Source organism: Canis lupus, chromosome 8, assembly GCF_003254725.2.
Source record: "Canis lupus dingo isolate Sandy chromosome 8, ASM325472v2, whole genome shotgun sequence".
Classification (NCBI taxonomy): Eukaryota; Metazoa; Chordata; class Mammalia; order Carnivora; family Canidae; genus Canis; species Canis lupus.
Window position 1 is genome coordinate 19,788,685 of NC_064250.1, and position 19,131 is coordinate 19,807,815.

General features: G+C 34.1%; 2 long non-coding RNA genes across 4 annotated transcripts in view; one reads left to right on the forward strand and one right to left on the reverse strand.

Annotated features, from left to right (window-relative positions):
* The window catches only part of LOC112657786 (uncharacterized), a 151,514-nt gene that overhangs the window by 67,283 nt on the left and 65,100 nt on the right, over positions 1-19,131 (forward strand). The window lies entirely within an intron of this gene.
* The window catches only part of LOC112657787 (uncharacterized), a 56,856-nt gene that overhangs the window by 35,621 nt on the left and 2,104 nt on the right, over positions 1-19,131 (reverse strand). For both annotated transcript variants that reach the window (XR_003135293.2, XR_003135292.2), the window contains exon 2: positions 16,929-17,053. This is a non-coding gene — a long non-coding RNA (uncharacterized LOC112657787). The remainder of the gene's footprint in view (positions 1-16,928; positions 17,054-19,131) is intronic.

The window sequence follows — 19,131 nt, forward strand, 5'->3', positions numbered from 1 at the left end:
TTTATTTATTTTTTAAATTAATTAATTAATTTTTGACACGGAGGTTTAAATCATTTATATAAATTGCCAAAGTCTAGTAAAGGAGCAATCAGAATTTGATGAACTATATTGAATTCTAAAAACATTTTCTACCCATACTATATCATCTTCCATTTGAGTTAAAAGAAGCAGGAACTGTATATTATTTGACCCAACCTATTGTTTGTATCCATATCTATAATCTCTAGATTGGATGAAATGGATGAAAGAAAAATTTCTAATTTGTCTAAGAATTATAAAGTAGTAATCAATCTTTTTATACATCTTCTTTTTCACACCTCACCCCCAAGTTAACTGGAGTCTAACACATACTAAATGATTAATATCAAGTTAAATAGATGTGAACCATAAATATAGGCTTAATGAATCCATGATCATCAAAATATATTAAATATAATCCTATGAAATTGAATAAAAAAATGTATGGGCATGAAAGGCTTTTCTCAATTCCACTAAACCCAAAATATTAATATACATGATTTCTGTGAATTAACCGACTACTACAAGGAAAAATATGAGTTGAGAAATTCAGAATTGAAACTTAAGGTAAATATTTTATTCTTCCCATTTTATTAAAACGAATGGAAGAAACAGCAATGGAATGAACTTCAAAATTCATCCTTCTAAATAGAAAAAAATATAAAAGCCAAAGAATAAATGAGTTATAGTGATATAACAAAGTACTCATTCAAGTAAATAGAAAAACAGAAAAAGAGATGATTGGGCAAATTCAGTAAATGTAAGTTCAACATATTTTAAAATTTAAAACACAAATGTCCAATACTGAACTAATAACTTTTAAAATTCAAATCAGTAAGGGGAAAAAAAATGGTCAGAAAGAACTCTTGTGGTGATGTAAGAGAAAATCACTTCAAGGAAGAATAATGAGCTATATATATCACAAGCCTTATTTGTGTTTAACTCTGCCTAGATCATTTGACTGCCAGGAATTTATCTTTAATCTTGAAACTTAATCTTGAATGTAAATCTTTATGTACAAGATTCTCATGAGTGTTAATGTTAGAATGGAAACGTGGTTTATTGAACTGCATTATGTAGAAAGAAGAGGCATGGTAACAAAGACTTTGGCAATACTTAAGTAAATGAACATGACACATAATGCTATATGACTTTATATTTTAAAAATTATATACAACAAAAGAGCTGGATTAAATATGTTAACCCTTTGATTTTTTTGAGTCAGATTATGATTCTCATTTTACTTCTACACTGTATATATTTAACATTGGACAAATTATTTTTATAATCAGAAGAAGTCTATCCAAAAGCAATTTCATAATTTTGTCCTGATTCTTTTGGCAAGTGTGCCTTTAGATTTTTCTGTAAATGGGACTAAGTGGGAAACCTCAGGTATCTTTTAATCTTCCTTGCTACTCAACCCCATCTTTCAGTCAGTTGCCAGGACACTTTAATTCAAGCTCCAAATACCTTTTAAAATCTATGCTCCCTGCTTTCTCCTCCCACTGCTATTGCTTTGGTTCAGTATATTCTTGGTATTCTGTGGGAATGTTAAAATAGCCACCCAACTGGTTTCCTTTGTTCCGGTCCAGCTCTACCTCCTGCCTTTCCTTCAATTCCTCTTCCTAGCCACTGCCAGAAGATCTTTCTATGACACAATTCTGGTCAAGTAATTTTCCTGATTAAAAAAAACAAAACAAAAAAGCTCATAACTTTCCCTTTCTTACAAGATTGGATGTTTTACCATGATACCTGAACTTTCAAAAAATGGGCTTTGTTTTCTTTTATGGATTTCTTTTAACACTAACCCCAATACACATGCATACAGACACATATGCATGTCCATTGTATGCCTTAAAGGGTCTAGTTACCCTATTTGCTATTTTCAAACACTTTGTGAATTTGTATTTGTGTATGCATTTTTTTATTTAACACGTTCTATTCTAAGCCTGGCAAAAATCTTACACATTCTTCACAACACAGTTCAAAAATTGCTGTTTCCATACCACATACAAATATTAAGCACATTTGTCAATGCTCCTAGAGTGTTCTAGGCAGCTAATATTTCACACTGTCTAATAAACTGTTCTTTGCTCATCTTTACCATTAATAGCTAGCTATATGATTAGTACCCTGGAGGCAAAGGCTATATCTCATTTATTTCTATGTTTTTGCGTCCTGAACTATATATATAGTGTGTAGTAGATGCTCAACACTTTTGTGAGTTAAATCTAAGTAAGTGCCATTAGGCAATACCTCAATGATGTATAAAGATTTTATAAAAGCTCTTTCTTCTGGTGAACTGAATGTTGCCATACATCTGTTATGAGAACTGATATATTATGCTTTTAGCCTCTCATTCATTACTTGACACACAGCAGTCTGCCTTTCAGTCCCACAATGTCACCGATGATATTCTCCTTAGGGTCTCCAATAAGACATTGCTGATTTCAAGGATCCCATTTACTTTGTTTTTGATGAATTAATTTCTATTAGTTTTATAGCCATTTTTTTTCTTGCTTGCACATGCTTCAGGGTTGGAGTCTCTTCAATGCTCATTTTTGAAACTTTACCTCCCCTTCGTGATTCCCTTACCCCTCTGGTGCTGGCATTTCCGTAATGCTCTGGACGCTATATCTCTGTCTTAGTTCATTTTTCATTTCTGTTCTTAAATGTTGAATATCATTTGCACTTGTCTTCTGTATGCTTGTTCCTCATCTTCAGCATAGCCTCTTTCTAATCCCCAATTTTGCAGATCTAACAATTTTTGTGAAGTGTAAATTTTATTGGTTTGGCTCCCTATTTATGAACCCTAATGGTGATCATAAATATGCTTTTGTAAACATTTTTCTTATGTGTTACGACAGAAAATGGGTAACAATCAGACATCAGCACTTCAGAGTTAGCCCAGTATTCAGTCCTGAGGATTCCCTCAGTCACAATATATCATTGCATGAACTCCCAACATTCTTGATCTCTTTCTTCCCCTTTTACATGGCAGCATCTAATATAGTCTGCATTTTATGCTTCTCACCTTTTCTAGATCCTACCACTGTAATTTCCATGAAGGCAGGAATCTTCATCTGTTCCAATTGGTTTTGTTCACTGATGTACTTAAGATTCTACAATAGTTCCTAGCACATAATACATACTCAGTTCACCTCTTTTGAATGAGTGAATATGAGTGTTAAAATTTTACCTCCGTTCTTAAACTTACAAAGTTTTAAAAAAGATTTTATTTACTTATTCATGAAAGACAGCAAGAGGCAGACATAAGTAGAGGGAGAAGCGAGCTCCCCACAGGGAGCCCAGTGGAAGACTCAATCCCAGGACCCCGGGATCACAACTTGAGCCAAGGCAGCCGCTCAACCGCTGAGCCACCCAGGCATCCCAAACTTTACAAAGTTTTATTGGTCTTTCTGTACCTTAATCTTTCTTGACAGTATTTCATAAAATCATTCCAGAGCTGTTTTATATTGCTTTAATGAGTTTCCCTGGAGATTGGATTCCTTAAAGGAATTCCTTAAAGCTCAGGCTCTGCTCTATAATTTCCTTGTACAAACCATGATCCCTAATAGCCCAGATTTGGTGCTCCTTCTGCCTGACTGACTTGTTCTCACTTACTTGCTCTTGCCTGCCTGGTACTATGCCTCTGCTTTCAAGTTTTCTGTCACCATGGTTGTGCAAATCTAGACTTGATTGCTCTTTCTTTCTGGGTGGCTAGACTAAGAGAGAATAGGACTTCTGGATTCCTGTTCAAACAGTGTTACTTATTAGCATGAAAGGGATATAATATTTCTTAATGATAAGAACAACTGGTTAGGAAAGTTAGTATAAAAAAAAAGGACATTAGATTGTTGGGTAATGAATTAGTAGAGGATGACAGAAATAAACTTCTTTTATGTGAATCAAGAATAATTAAAAGAATACTGTAGCAATTTGTGAGTTAATTTTTTTGTTGAAGAAAAATGAATTAAACATTCATATAGATAAGAGATCATATGTTCTGATATTACCAAAGTAGGAGATGACAATTCAAATATTTGGAACGGTTAAAAAAAAATTTGGAAGGGGATCCCTGGGTGGCTCAGCGGTTTGGCACCTGCCTTTGACTCAGGACTTGATCCTAGAGTCCCGGGATGGATTCCCACATCAGGCTCCCTGCATGGAGGCTGCTTCTCCCTATGCCTGTGTCTCTGCATCTCTCTCTGTGTGTGTCTCTCATGAAAAAAAAAAATAAAATCTTTAAAAAAAAACAGTTTGGAACAACAGTAAATGAGACTTAGAAACAGGGAGAAATTTCCAATATTTCTCAGAAAATATAGGACATATACAAAAACCAGAATGGAGATTAAAAAAAAAAATCAACCACCACCAAGGCTGGAACTTTTCAAAGAGGAATACAGATGACAGTTTCACCCACTAGAGGACTAGAAAATGAACTATTTTGAATGCTTAATCATGGTACTAAAATTCAGATGCCACTTAGATACCTTTCTTCATAGTGTCAAATTAAATCTGCTTGAATCCTGATGCATGTTAATTGGTGCCTGGAGATCTTCCAGTCATGTTGCAGATTGGAGTGGGAAAGGCAATGAAGAATATTTTGAGCCTCTTAAAGTTCTAAATTTCTGTCTCTATAAAATTGCATCGGAGGACATCATTGAATTCCCTCAACTGTGTACCCATTCTACTGCTGTGTTCCAGACAAGACCCAAATATTGCCTCTGATTTCCCTTGGAAAACTATCAGTCATCCAGGGCACACATGCATGTGCATGTATGGATAGAATTTTCTTGAGATTGGGGCACCTGCAGACCTATCCATTAACATATTGCTTGACTTCTTTTCTTCCTGTGAATACTCCCTTCACATATTTTCTTCACAAGTTTCTGGAACCTGATCTTTCTGAAGATTTTTCAAACTCTACAATCTTCATTTCACAAAGCAATTTAACTTTACACTCCTCCACAATATGGTTGCTCACTGTTGTATTTCCTGAACTCACTGATGTACTGTACTGTTTGCGAATCATTGACTATAGGACACAAAATAAGATTTTGAAATGTTCACTTTCCCTTTTCTGTTATTCACCAGTATGTTAGAAGGACAATGAATAAACAGATTTTAATCATTAAACCTATTATAACATCCCCCTTAGATGGCAAAAGTAGCTATATTGAGCTTCTAACTTTGGTTTTCTCTTCTAGTAGTTCTCATATTAGAAAAAGATGCATTCCTACTAGTAATTATGGCTAGAGAAATCATCAAGCACTTCCCTAGGGCCAGTCATTGCTAAGTGTGCTATTTCCATAAGTAAAACTAATGGACATTTATAAATACAGAAATAGAGAATTAAAGATGCTAAGTTTCACATAGATTTTCACTTCATTTTACCTAGATATTCACTATTCTAGCTATGATCCAAACCCATGTAATCTAATCCTCCAATATATATTACCATCACACTGTATCACACTTGCCGTTTGAGAAGAAATGTGGAGATGATCACTTGAGATCATTAATCACAAAGGATTTTAAAACTCTTGATGTTCCTACTCTTGTTCTTTTGAACCACGTTGCCTATATAATGATCATGTAATTGCTGAAATCCCAAGTTTGTAGGCATCTCCCATTCAGTAAGGATGAAGTTTAATTCTGTCTCTGCTCAGTTTCATAAAATATGGGAGTGGAATTGAATGCATTTTCCTCATTTCTTAAAATATTACCATGGGTCCCTGTTCTCTATACTGTCCTCTCATGGTGTTACTGTGCCTTCAGTTCTTTAATGCAGCCTGTAAATTACAGATTTTAAGGGAAAAAAATCTATGATTTAGAACAATGTTGTGAGACAAGGAAATTAAAGGTAAGTTGTCAGAATTATCGAACTAAGAGAAGGTGTATAAGACATTCAACCATAGGTAAACCAATACTTTATATTATAATAGGTTTGAGCCACAAAAGCTCAAGAGTTGTGATCCTTAACATACACTAATCCTTCTTACATGTTTGCTCTTTCCTCAATTAATATTCATTTTTTCTTGTTACAGTCTCAGACCAGGAACACTTAAAGTTCCTGCTAACAACAACAAAAGACAAGCTTGCTAAACAGGCAAGTATTGGCTAAATGGCAAGGTGTTTTTGTTTTCTGTTTTTGTTTTTTTTCTTTTTTTCCTTCTGTCTCTGCAGTTTTACATTGTATTCCCTTTGAAAGCAGCATTCAACTATTTTCACTCTGTGGTTCATTAATATACAGAAATCAACACTGATCTGAACACAGCTTTTTTTTTCTTTACTGTTACCTAGACTTATCAATTTGAAAAATTTCATGCTGTTGTCCATATTGAAGAACCTCATTTGATTTTTATACTAATGTGTTTAAAATGATTAGGCAAAGCCATAGTTCATTTATATTGCATTCTTACTGATTTTTATTTTTAACAATAATTGATGTATCTTGGTAGACCAAAAGGAATGTGAGAATTCCAGGCCTGACACCCTAGGTCAGATTTATCACTTTCTAGCTGCGTGTCTGTGGGCAAGCCACTTCATGAGTCAGTCATTTTTCATTTCTAAAATGGGCTTAATTATGCCTCCCTCAAAAGTTTGTTCTGACCAATGAGACAAAAGGAGTGAAAGTGCTTCTTTATAAATAGCAAAGTGCCTGGTAAATGTTACATAATTACTTAAAAATATTTTATGTTTATGGAATGTAATACGTATTTTATATTTTATATATATTTAAAAATACGAATGTGTAGGTCCTACACAAGTTTAAGGTATAGATTACTCTGAAGCATATACATCCAATGCTCAACATTAATGCTTAAATTAATACATGGTTAAAAAGATTTTGCTTTAATTTCATTCTTGAGGTAATTGTTGAGTTATGTTATTGCTCTCATAATGTGAGAAAATAATGTAACTTACTTTCCTAGATACCCAATTTGAAACTTAGATGTGGCTGATATATTTTAATTTGGAGACACTATTTACTGAGAGAAAAACAAGGTACAATTTATATCTATTATTATATTTAGTACTCTTAGTATTGAGTTGGAAGTTTTTAGGATATTCAAAAGGCTGTGATACTGAATTATTTAAAAATCTATCCCATCTACTGGCTTGGGATTCAGGTGCTTAGATACTTATAGCATGATCTGTATGGGCCTAACAAAAGGTGCTGACTCGCTTTCAGGAGTTTTGAACATCATAACTGTTCTGATTCTATATCTGTTCTACCTGCCAGCTGCTTCAACTTCCACTATTTCTCAGTTGATTGCTGGTCATCTAATTTTATGTCATGAAGGTTTTGTTTTTGTTGGTATTTATTTATTTATTTATTTATTTATTTATTTATTTATTTATTTTAAAGTAGGCTCTGCATTTTGTGTGGAGCCCAGCACAGGGCTTGAACTCACCACTGTGAGATTGAGACCTGATCTGAGATCAAATCGGAGGCTTAGCTGACTGAGTCACCCAGGTGCCCCTATGTCATAAGTTTTACTGAACTTCATTGCAATAATCTAGGACTTGAAATCTTACTATCCCAGGCAACTATTGGCCTTTTGGTTTAAGCATTAATAGTAAGATGAAACTTAGCATCCAGCAAAAATTCATTATTGAGTTTTTACATTATCTAAAGTGCTTGTACTTAAGAAATAGATGTTTGAAAGTGGCTCAGATATTATCAAGTTACCAGATAGGCAAAGGAAAATGAATCAGAAAAGGGTTAAAAGACTGGTAACCCATTTTGCTTTTATCTCCCTCTTTTTGAGGAGAGCCGTTATCAAATAGAAAGGAGTTTTGCAAGCATTTATGGTTTAAGAGTAGTTTAAAAAAAGAAAACGTAGTTTTATTTTTCTATTTTAGCAAAAAAAACACCTTTATTTACAACGTAACTTATTTTTTATTTATTTTTTTTTTTATTTATTTATGATAGTCACAGAGAGAGAGAGAGAGAGAGGCAGAGACATAGGCAGAGGGAGAAGCAGGCTCCATGCACCGGGAGCCTAACGTGGGATTTGATCCCAGGTCTCCAGGATCGCGCCCTGGGCCAAAGGCAGGCGCCAAACCACTGCGCCACCCAGGGATCCCTACAATGTAACTTAAATACAAACTTTGTAAAGACTAAATTCTTTATTTATAAGATGAAGTGATGAGTGAGTTGGAGCCCTGAAACTCCTCTTCCTTAAGACACTGTAGTTAGTTGAGGTAAGTGTCAAAGAAAAGCAGTTTGAAAGTTGAGTTAGAAAAATACTTAGCAGTCAACATGGAGAAGTATGTCCTCACAATATTGAAAATACTTAAAGCCAAGGGACTAATTGTGAAACCAACCAAACGGTGTTTTGTTAACCAATCAGGCTGAAACAGTGACTGGAGCAGTGTCTGGCACTCAGGCAATGCTCTATAAATGAGTGATTACTGAATGCTAACTGCCAGGAATTGGCACACACTGGCACTCAATGTCAAATGAAAAGAAGCATTTTGTTAACTTGTTTGATGCAGAGATTTCAATATTCAATATCTTGAATATTGGACATTTAAAAAGAATGCATATTTCCATAGGTAGAGAAAATTATTCTTCTAAATTCTATTTTGTAATGAGTATAGATTCCCAGCAAACTAGCTGCAAAGATAATACAGAAAGATTTCTTTAAAATTTTTGTTTTTGTTTTAATTCCAGCATAGTTAATACAGTGTTATGTTTTAGATGTACAATACAGTGATACAACAATGCTATACATTACTCAGTGCTCATCACAATGAATATGCTTTTAATTCCCACTCACTCTCCCACCCTTCTCCCTCCTAATAACCATCAATTCTCTATAGTTAAGATTCTATTTCTTGGTTTGTCCCCCTTTTTTTTCTTCATTTGCATTGTTTCTTAAATTTCCCATGAGTGAAATCATACGGTACTTATCTCTGCCTGATTTATTTCACTTAGCAGTATACCCTTTAGTTACATGTTATTGTAAATATCAAGATTTTATTATTTTTTATGGCCGAGTGATATCGTGTGTGTGTGTGTGTGTGTGTGTGTGTGTGTGTGTACCACCTCTTTTTTATCCATTCATCTATGGATGGACACTTGAGCTGCTCAAGTTGTTTGGCTATTGTAAATAATGTTGCAATAAACATAGGGGTACATATATCTTCTCAAATTAATGGCTTTGCATTCTTTGGGTAAAAACCCAGTAATGCAATCACTGGATCATAGAGTAGTTCTATTTTTAACTTAAGTATACTCCTTGTTTTTCAAGTGACTGCACAGTTTGCGTTTATAATAGTGCATGAGAGTTACTTTTCCTCCACATCCTTGCCAATACTTATTTCTTGTATTGTTGATTTTAGCCATTTTAACAGGTATGAGGTGGTATTTCATTGTAGTTTTGATTTGCATTTCCTGATGAGTGATACTGAGCATCTTTTCATGTGTCTGTGGCCATTTGTACATTATCTTTGGAAAAATGTCTGTTGGTGTCTTCTGCCTTTTTTTAATTGGATTTTTCATCTTGGGGGTGTTGAGTTTATAGATTCTTTATATATTTTGGATACTAACTCTTATGGAATATGTCATTTGCAACTATCTTCTCTCATTCCATATGTTGCCTTTTGTTTCTGTTTTGATTCCGTCCTGTGCAGAAGTTTTTATTTTGATGAAGTCCCAATAGTTAATTTGTGCTTTTGTTTTCCTTGCCTTAGTAGACATATCTAGAAAAATGTTGCTATGCTGGTGTCAGAGAAGCTACTAATTATGTTCTCTTCAAAGAATTTTATGTTTTCAGGTCTTTAATCCATTTTGAATTTATTTTTGTGTGTTGTATAAGAAAGTTGTCTCATTTCATTCTTTTGCATGTAGGTCTCTGGTTGTGAAGACACTATATTTTTCCCATTGGATATTATTTCCTGCTTTGTTGAAGATTAATTTATCATATAATTGTGGATTTATTTCTGGTTTCTCTATTTTGTTCTGTTGGTCTATATGTCTATTGTGGCAGTACCCACACTAGTGCTACTTTTTTTTTTTTTTTAACCAAGGCTTTGTAGCATCTCTTGAAATTTGGGATTATGATACCTTCCAGTTTTGTTCAAGATTGCTTTGGCTAAAAAACAAAACAAAAACAAACAAACAAACAAAAAGATTGCTTTGGTTATTCAGGGTGTTCTGTAGTTCCATACAACTTTTAGGATTTTTTGTTGTTGTTGTTGTTCTGGTACTATGAAAAATGCTCTTCGTTTTGATAGAGATTGCATTAAAACCACAGATTGCTTTGGATAGTATGGACATTTTAACAATATTCTTCTCCCAATCCATAAGCATGAAATATCCTTCCATGTGTTTGTGTTACCCTCAGTTTTTTCATCAATGTTTTATAGTTATCACAGTATAGGTCTTTTACCTCTTAAGTTTATTCCTAGGTGTTATTTTTGTTGCACTTGTTAATGGGATTGCTTTCTTAATTTCTTTTTGCTGCTTCATTATTAGTGTATAGAAATGTAATTTATTTCTGTACATTGACTTTTGTATCCTGTGACCTTATTGAATTCTAACAGTTATCGGGTGGAGAGTTCAGAGATTTTTATATATAGTATCATCTGCAAATAGTGAAGTTTTATTTATTCCTTACCAATTTGGGTGCCTTTTATTCCTTTTGTTGTCTGATCACTGTGGCTAGGACTTCCAGTAGTACATTGAATAAAAGTAGTGAGAGTGAGGATGCCTAGATGGCTCAGGAGTTGAGCATCTGCTTTCCCTCTGCCTGTGTCTCTGCCTCTCTCTCTTTCTCTCTGTTTCTCATGAATAAACAAGTAAATCTTCAAAAAGATAAAAGTGGTGAGAGTGGATATCCTTCTCTTGTTCCTGATCTTAGGGGGGAAGCTCTCAGTGTCTTACCATTGAATATGATGTTAGTTGTAGATTTTTCATATAAGACTTTATCATGTTGAGGTGTGTTCCCTCTAAAACTGCTTTCTTGAGGTTTTTTTTTTTTTTTAATCATGAATGGGTGTTGTACTTTGTCAAATGCTTGTTCTGCAACTATTGAAATGATCATATGTTTTTTATCATTTCACTTGTTGATATAGCACATTGGTTTGTGAATAGTGAAACACCCTTGAGTCCTAGGATTAAATCCCACTTGATGGTACTCCTGGATGGCTCAGTGGTTGAGCATCTGCTTTGGGCTCAGGAAGTGATCCTGAGGTCCAGGATCGAGTTCCTATGAGGAGCCTGCTTTTCCCTTTTCCCATGTTTCTGTCTCTCTTTCTCTCTCTCTTTCTCTCTCTCTTTGTGTCTCTCATGAATAAATAAATAAAATCTTTAAAAAAATAAAAAAATAAACCCCACTTGATCATAGTGAATGATTTTTTAAATGTATTTTTGGATGTGGTTTGCCAATATTTTATTGAGGATTTTTGCATCTGTGTTCATGAGAGATCTTGCCTTACAGTTCTTTTGTGCTGTTTTTATCTGGTTTTATTATCAGGGTAATGCTGCCTTCCTGGAATGAATTTGGAAGTTTCCCTTCCTCTCTATTTTTTTTTTTTGAATAGTTTGAGAAGAATAGGTATTAACTCTTCATGAAATGTTTAGTAGAAATTATCTGTGAAGTCAACTGGTCCTGGAGTTTTGTTTCTCAGGAGATGATGACAATGTAGTTTTTCTTTCCTTTTTTCATTTTTTAATTGCCAGTTCAATTTCTTTAATGATAATTGACCTGTTCAAAATTTTTGTGTCTTCCTGATTGAGTGTTGGGAGGTTATGTTTCTAGGAATTTATTCATTTCTTCTAGGTTCAATTTGTTGACACATAATTTTTCATAGTATTCTCTTACAATCTTTTGTATTTCTGTTATGTCAGTGGTTCTTTCTCCTCTTTCATTTCTGATTTTGTTTGAGCACTGCCTGCCTCCCGGGCTAAAGAGTTATCAATTTGTTGATCTTCTGAAATAACTAGCTGCTGGTTCTATTGATCTGTTCTATTGGTTTTTTTTGTTTTGTTTTGTTTTATTTATTTCTGTTCTAATTTTTATTATTTCCTTCCTTCTGTTTTTTTTAAGATTGTATTTATTTATTAATGAAAGACATACACACACACAGAGGCAGAAACATAGGCAGAGGGAGAAGCAGGCTCCATGCAGGAAGCCCAATGTTGGACTCGATCCTAGGACTCTAGGCGTGATCCTACGCCCTGGGCCAAAGGCAGACGCTCCACCGCTGAGCTACCCAGGCATCTCCTTCTAATGGTTTTGATTTTTGTTCTTTTTCTAGCTCCTTCAGATGTAAGGTTATGTTGTTTAATTGAGATTTTGCTTGCAGAGCAATTTCTTGTACTCTTCCCCGGTTATCCAGCAATGGTTATAGCTTACATTAATATGTTACAATATCTACACTAGTAAAATTGTTGTAATGTATATAGTTGTATTGTAGGTGGATTTTTATCACATTTTTTGAGAAGTATAACCATTACAATCAAGACTAGAACTATTTCATCACCACAAAGATAGGTGTCAAGATTTAACAGTTCAAGTGAAATGTAGAAATACTGTGTTCCTTTAATTTTCTGCACTCTCCACTTTACATAATATTGAAGAGATGGACTTTCCGCCTGTTGTGTATCTTGACTCTGTTGTCATAATGTAATTGATTATATAAGCATGGCTTTATTTCTAGGCACACTATTCTCTTCCATTGATCTATGTGTCTGTTTTTATGTGAATACTGCACTCTTTGATTACTATTGTTTTGTAATATATTTTGAAGTCAAGGATAACAAAACCTCTGGCTTTGTTCTTTTTCAGATTGCTTTGGTTTATTTAGGGTCTTTTGTAGTTCTACACAAATTTTAGGATTGTTCTTTTTCTGTGAAAATGCCATTGGAATTTTGATAGTGATTACATCGAATCTGTAGATTGTTTCAGATACTGTGGACTTAAAAGTATTTCTCTAATATATGAACATAGCATATCTTAATTATTTCCATTGTCTTCAATTTCTTTAGTGTTTTTAAAGTTTCAGTGTAAAGGTTAAATATATTTCTAGGTATTTTATTCTCTTTTTTTGCAGTTATAAATGGGACAGTTTCCTTAATAACTCTGAGAGTACATTACTATATAGAAATGCAACAGATTTTTATATACTGAGTTTTGTATCCTGCAACTTTACTGAAAAAAATTCAGTTGTAACACTTTGTGTGTGTGTGTGTGTGCGTGTGTGTGTGTGTAGAATCTTAAGGTTTTTCTATATATAATATCTCATTCTGCAAATAGTGACAGTTTTACTACTTCCTTTCTAATTTGGATGATTTTGATTAGTATTTCTTGCCTGATTGCTCTGACTAGGCCTTCCTATAGTAAATTGAATAAAAGTGGCAAAAGTAGGCATCCTTGTCTGGTTTCTAATCCTAGTAGAAAAGCTTTCAGCTTTTCACTGAGGTGATGTTAGCTGTGGGCTTTATATGATCTTTGTATATTATGGTATGCTCATTTCCTGTATACTTGTTTGGAAAGTTTTATCACAAATAACTATCGAAGAAAAAATATTTATTTTATCTTTTAAGGATATTTCCCTGGGTATAAATTCTAAGTTGGAAGTCTTTTTTCTTTTAACATTTAAAAAAAATAACTTTTTTTTTGCTTATATGATTTTGAAAATTCCATTATAATGTTTAATGAGACAAATATTAATATTTAACACTTCATTATATTTGTATCAGAACAAAGGAAAATTAAGGCTATATATACTAACCAGAATAAAAGATTTTATAAAACAATTTATATGACTATCCAAAGGAGGTGTACAAAAGAAACTTGCATTCATATATAGCACACAACACTGCAACAAAATGTACTGAGTTAGAATTCTTGAAATAGGGTAACTTGTTAAAATAGAACTTTATTTAAATTTTATAATAAAAATCCATATGGGCAAAATTAGAATATTTGAGCAATCAAACACAATTTAAGAGATTTATAAAGAATGTTATCTTAAAATAGACATTCTTTCCATATACTTGGAACATTGTTCACACACTAAAATTATATACTCAGCCACAAAAAAACTTAATAAATCCATGTAGAGGTAAAGTATGTTTATCTGACTCTGGATTTTTTCAAGATTTTCTTTGTTTTTTGCTTTATATCGTTAAAGGAATATGCCTAAGTTTTGTTGGGTTTTGTTTGCTTGTTTTGGTACTTGCTTGTATTCTTGTCACAAAACCACAGATCTAGAAAGTATAAATTTTGGGAAGATCTATGCCAGTATTCAAATACTTCTCCTCCTTCTGTCTTTTCCTCCAGGTATTCCAATTGTATATTACAACTTAAAATTGTCCCAGAGTTCTTGGATCTTCTGCTGCCTTGTGTTATACTCTTTTCACTTCAATTTGAATAGTTTCTATTGTTTTATTCAGGGTCACTTATACTTTCCTGGCCTATGTCTAGTCTACTGATATTATTAAAGAATTCCCAGTTTCTATTTATTCATTTTTTAATATTACCTTTTAATTCATCCTTAATTTCTCTCTACTCATATTACTCACCTGTTATTGCCTATAGTCTATTTTTTTCCATTAGAGTCCTTAATATATTACTGTTATCTTAAATTCTCTGATAATTATGTGTCCTGTCTGAGTCTGGTTCTGATGACTGTTTTGTCCCTTAGGCTGTGATTTTCTTTATATTTTGGTTGTGTTTAATATCCTCTGTAGCTACAGGTGCCAGTGGCTTCAGATTTTTCTAATGTCCATGTATTTTATATAAATATATTTATCCCTCCTGATTTTTGTCTTAAATATTTCTCAGAATCTGTATCTTTCATCTAATCCAACTATAATCCACTGTTACTATATTTGACTCTTATATTTGTTAGTATAGTGGTAAGGTACAGGGGAGGTGGCATGTTCAATAATATCCAGTTGCATATCATTGCTTCAGGGATATTGTGTCTTGAGGCTGTGACATTTACAAGTGTTTGTCCAGTGGTATAGCTCTTCCCCCCAGGCTCCTACTCCATTCCTTGTCTGCAGTTTTCTTGAATGTTTCTTCCAAGCTCAGTTGTCAATTAACTGTTATACTCTAAGGTGATACAAAATGGCTAGAACATACTAGAGTCAGAGGCATTACCTTACACTAGCTGACAGAAGGCTCTGGCAAAATATTACCCTTGTGAAGAAGGCATTTGCTATGGAGAACTCTCCAGGTATATTTCACAGTGAGTACTTTTTCTGTGCCCTTGACAGAGCCACCAGGGAATCAGTATGAAATCTTTAATAGAATACGTTGGGTTTCCTGATTTTAAGGAGCATGGACATATGGGAGTTCCCTAAGACTCTAGGCCCAAGATTTTCTCATTCTCCATTTCCAACAGTTTTTCAAAATTACCATGTTTCTTCCAGTTTATGGCTTCAGCTTCTCTAAACAAACAGATATAAGCTGTGATTGCCTGGATGCATTTGTCTCTCAATTCTTGGTGTGTATGGGTTTACATGGCTCATACTGAGTCAGCTGATCTTTTATAGATGACTTATATAAGTTAATGTCTTCACATAGAAGGGAATTATTTGGCTCCAGATTCTGTTATTCCAGAGCTAAACTGTGCTGTATTCTATAGAAGACTGAAAGAAAAGGAGAAAGAAAGCAATAGGAAATTGCTCTCTTCTGTAAATTTTGAGATAAAATATCTGTATAAACCTGAGTAAAAATATATTCCTTTGAGAAGATACTTGAAGTATTTGAATAAACAAATTTAATACCCCCATTACAATAAGCTGGATCTTACACCTTTTCTAAGTTCCTTATATCCCTCATGGTGAAAATATAGTATGTTAAGAGCACCTGAGTCCATGGATTTGAAGAAGAAAATTGTGAGGCCAGCTTGAAGAAAGAATTTTTTTCTCAGCCTAATTATTGAGTTGCTTGCTTTAAAAAATATATATATATATTTATTTATTTATTTATTCATGAGAGACACAGAGAGAGAGGCAGAGACACAGACAAAGGGAGGAGCAGGCTCCACACAGGGAGCCTGATATGGGACTTGATCCCAGGACTCCAGGATCACGCCCTGGGCTAAAGATGGCGCTAAACCACTGAGCCACCCGGGCTGCCCAGTTTCTTTCTTTCTTTCTTTCTTTCTTTCTTTCTTTCTTTCTTTCTTTCTTTCTTTCTTTTCTTTCTTTCTTCTCTTTCTTTCTTTCTTTCTTTCTTTCTTTCTTTCTTTCTTTCTCTTTCTTTCTTTCTTTCTCCTTCCTTCCTTCCTTCCTTCCTTCCTTCCTTCCTTCCTTCCTTCTTTCTTTCTTCTTCTTTCTTTCTTTCTTTCTTTCTTTCTTTCTTTCTTTCTTTTCTTTCTTTCTTTCTTTCTTCCTTTCTTCTTCTTTCTTCTTTCAATATATTTAAATGTAGACCATTTTCATACATATATTTTAGAACTTGGTCTCTGTGACTTAAAAATTCTTGATTTTATAAGTGTAGAATTACATGTGGTGCTCCTTTCCAGAATTCTGAGATCATGACCTGAGCCACCCAGGCACCCAACATATGGAAAATTTTCTTATTTCTATTTGTTTCATTTACTTCGTTTATTCACTGGTGGTTATCAAACTGAGTCCTTTTTCTTTACTTTCCACATGTGCAATTAAAAAAAAGTGACTCTTTATAGTCATTGATATTCCTATATATTTTTCAGATTTGCTCCAGATCAATGATTAAATACACTGTTTATCATTTACTGTTTTCATGCTAATATAAGGCACCAGGAATCAACATATTTTCAGTCTATTCTTCATATGATAGTGATGAAATTCAGGAATTATAGTAGCTTGGCTACGTTCAAAGAGTTTCTAGGAATGAGGGTTGAATTAGCCCTTCTAAATACTGAAATATTTGAATTACATATTAAAATATTACCTGTCATTTCATCTTTGCTTTATGAATCCTTCCCCCAGATGGGCAGCAAGGTGAAGTGAGCTCCTACATCACAAATTCCTGGAGCAAAATGGATAAGCATCTCTTTGGTCAAGTCCCCCTAACTCCTAATGGGTAAAGAAATGCAAAATATTATTTCAGTATTTTTAGAGTTGTGTGTGTTATCTAGCTTTATAAATGCCATACTTCTGAACCCTCTCTTTTTTTTTTTTAAGATTTTATTTATTTATTCATGAGAGATACAGAGAGAGAGAGAGGCAGAGACACAGGCAGAGGGAGAAACAGGCTCCATGCACCGGGAGCCTGATGTGGGATTCGATCCCGGGTCTCCAGGATCGCACCCTGGGCTAAAGGCAGGCGCTAAACCGCTGCGCCACCCAGGGATCCCTGAACCCTCTCTTAAAAAAAAAAAAAAAAAAACTATTATAATTAAGCTTAATGTGAAGTATAACCATGATCATTTATGGTGATTTTGAAGGAAAATACCCTTGTTATTGTCATAACAGATAGCAAAAAATGACTGGTAAATTTGCCAATGGACACCTATTAATGTTTTTGAAAGCTGGAAAGAACACTATGGGGGCAAAAAGAAAATTGGAGTGATTGAGGATTAACTAGAAAATGAGGAAACATAAAACTAAATAAGGGATTAAATTCCAAGATGCTTTCTGGTGACCTACGAGCAAGAGAGCTGTATTGAGAAAAGGAAATGGAGTTAGTGGAATGTTGATTTCTTGTTCCCGTTTTAGCAAATTGAACCTTAAGGTTTTTGCTTGTAGGATGGTAAATTCCAGAAGAGGGGCTTCTCATCAGTGGAGCTAATTAGACGGGAAAGGTCATGAGACTGGAGCACTAGGTAAAACAAAACAACCACAACAAGACATTAGGAAAGAGGAGGAGGATTAGCTGAACTCATGCTGGTTGGAAAAGAAAGTATAACTTGTCTATTGATTATCAACTGAGTAGCTGGAAGGTGAGAGTTCTTAAGAATGGAAAAAGTGATGTTAGAGGCAGTGGGGACAGGATAGAAGAGTTTAATAAATTGAGAAGTGTGGTATATAACCTATCAAGAAAGCCTTCATACGTGGGTATGTATGCATACCTATATAAAGACAGAAAACTAAAAGAATGTGAATAGTTTAGAATCTATTCTTTGGATGAACACTGAGTCCAGCCATGTTCTAGGCACATGATTAGGAATTGAATATACAGTGTTGGACAAGAAGGACTTGATCCCTCCCAAGTCATAGTTTTCAGTGGAGGTGAAGCTCATGAGTCTTTGGTATTGGAAATCTAATTCTTCTGTATTGCTGTATTTTCTCAGCTTTCCTCACAGAAACATGTGAGGAAACATGCTACTAATTAGATAAGACACAAAGCAAAGATCTAAAAAAGATAAAAAATTAAGATTAAAATAGACCAGTGACAGTAAAACATGATCTCCAGGATCATGCCTTGGGCAAAAGGAAGATGCTCAACTGCTGAGCCACCCAGGCATCCCCACTTTTGTAAAATTTAAGGATATATACACACTTTACAAAATATTTAAATATATACACTTGGAGTTTAAGGAGGTGTTCCTAAATGACAGTCATCCTACTGAAAATTGTATAAGATTAAGAAGCATCATAAGACAAATACATCATCTATATTATTTTGATAAAGCAGAATCTTAAGTTGATATTTCATATCCATATATTTTCATCAGTATTCTCTATTTTACTACAGTGAAGAATGCACTAACAGAGGCATGGTGTATTATAAGTTGCCCCCCCCCTTTTAAGTGTGCTGTGGTTGTTACCTAGTTTAATGTACAGATTACTTAAACACATAGTGTATTTACTATTTACTAGTGTATTTACTTCCACTAGTTCACAATGTAAGTGGAGCCCTAAGATCTAGCTGTGAAGTTGTATTCACCAAAGTGTCTTGAAATAAGTTTTGTCATTGCAGCTGTAGTTGCTGCTTTGAACAGAGTCCCATTCTGAGACTCAACACACACACTGGCCTTTCCAAACTTTCTGATATGTCATCAACACTTTCAGAGTGCAAATGTGTGTGTTGGACTTCTCCCAAATATAACTTTAGATTTGTGAAAATTTTCAGAGAGTTGAGCTAAATCCACTTTGTCTTTCAGCATGTAAGAAATTTGAACCAGAATTTATCACATTTTCACAAGTCCAGG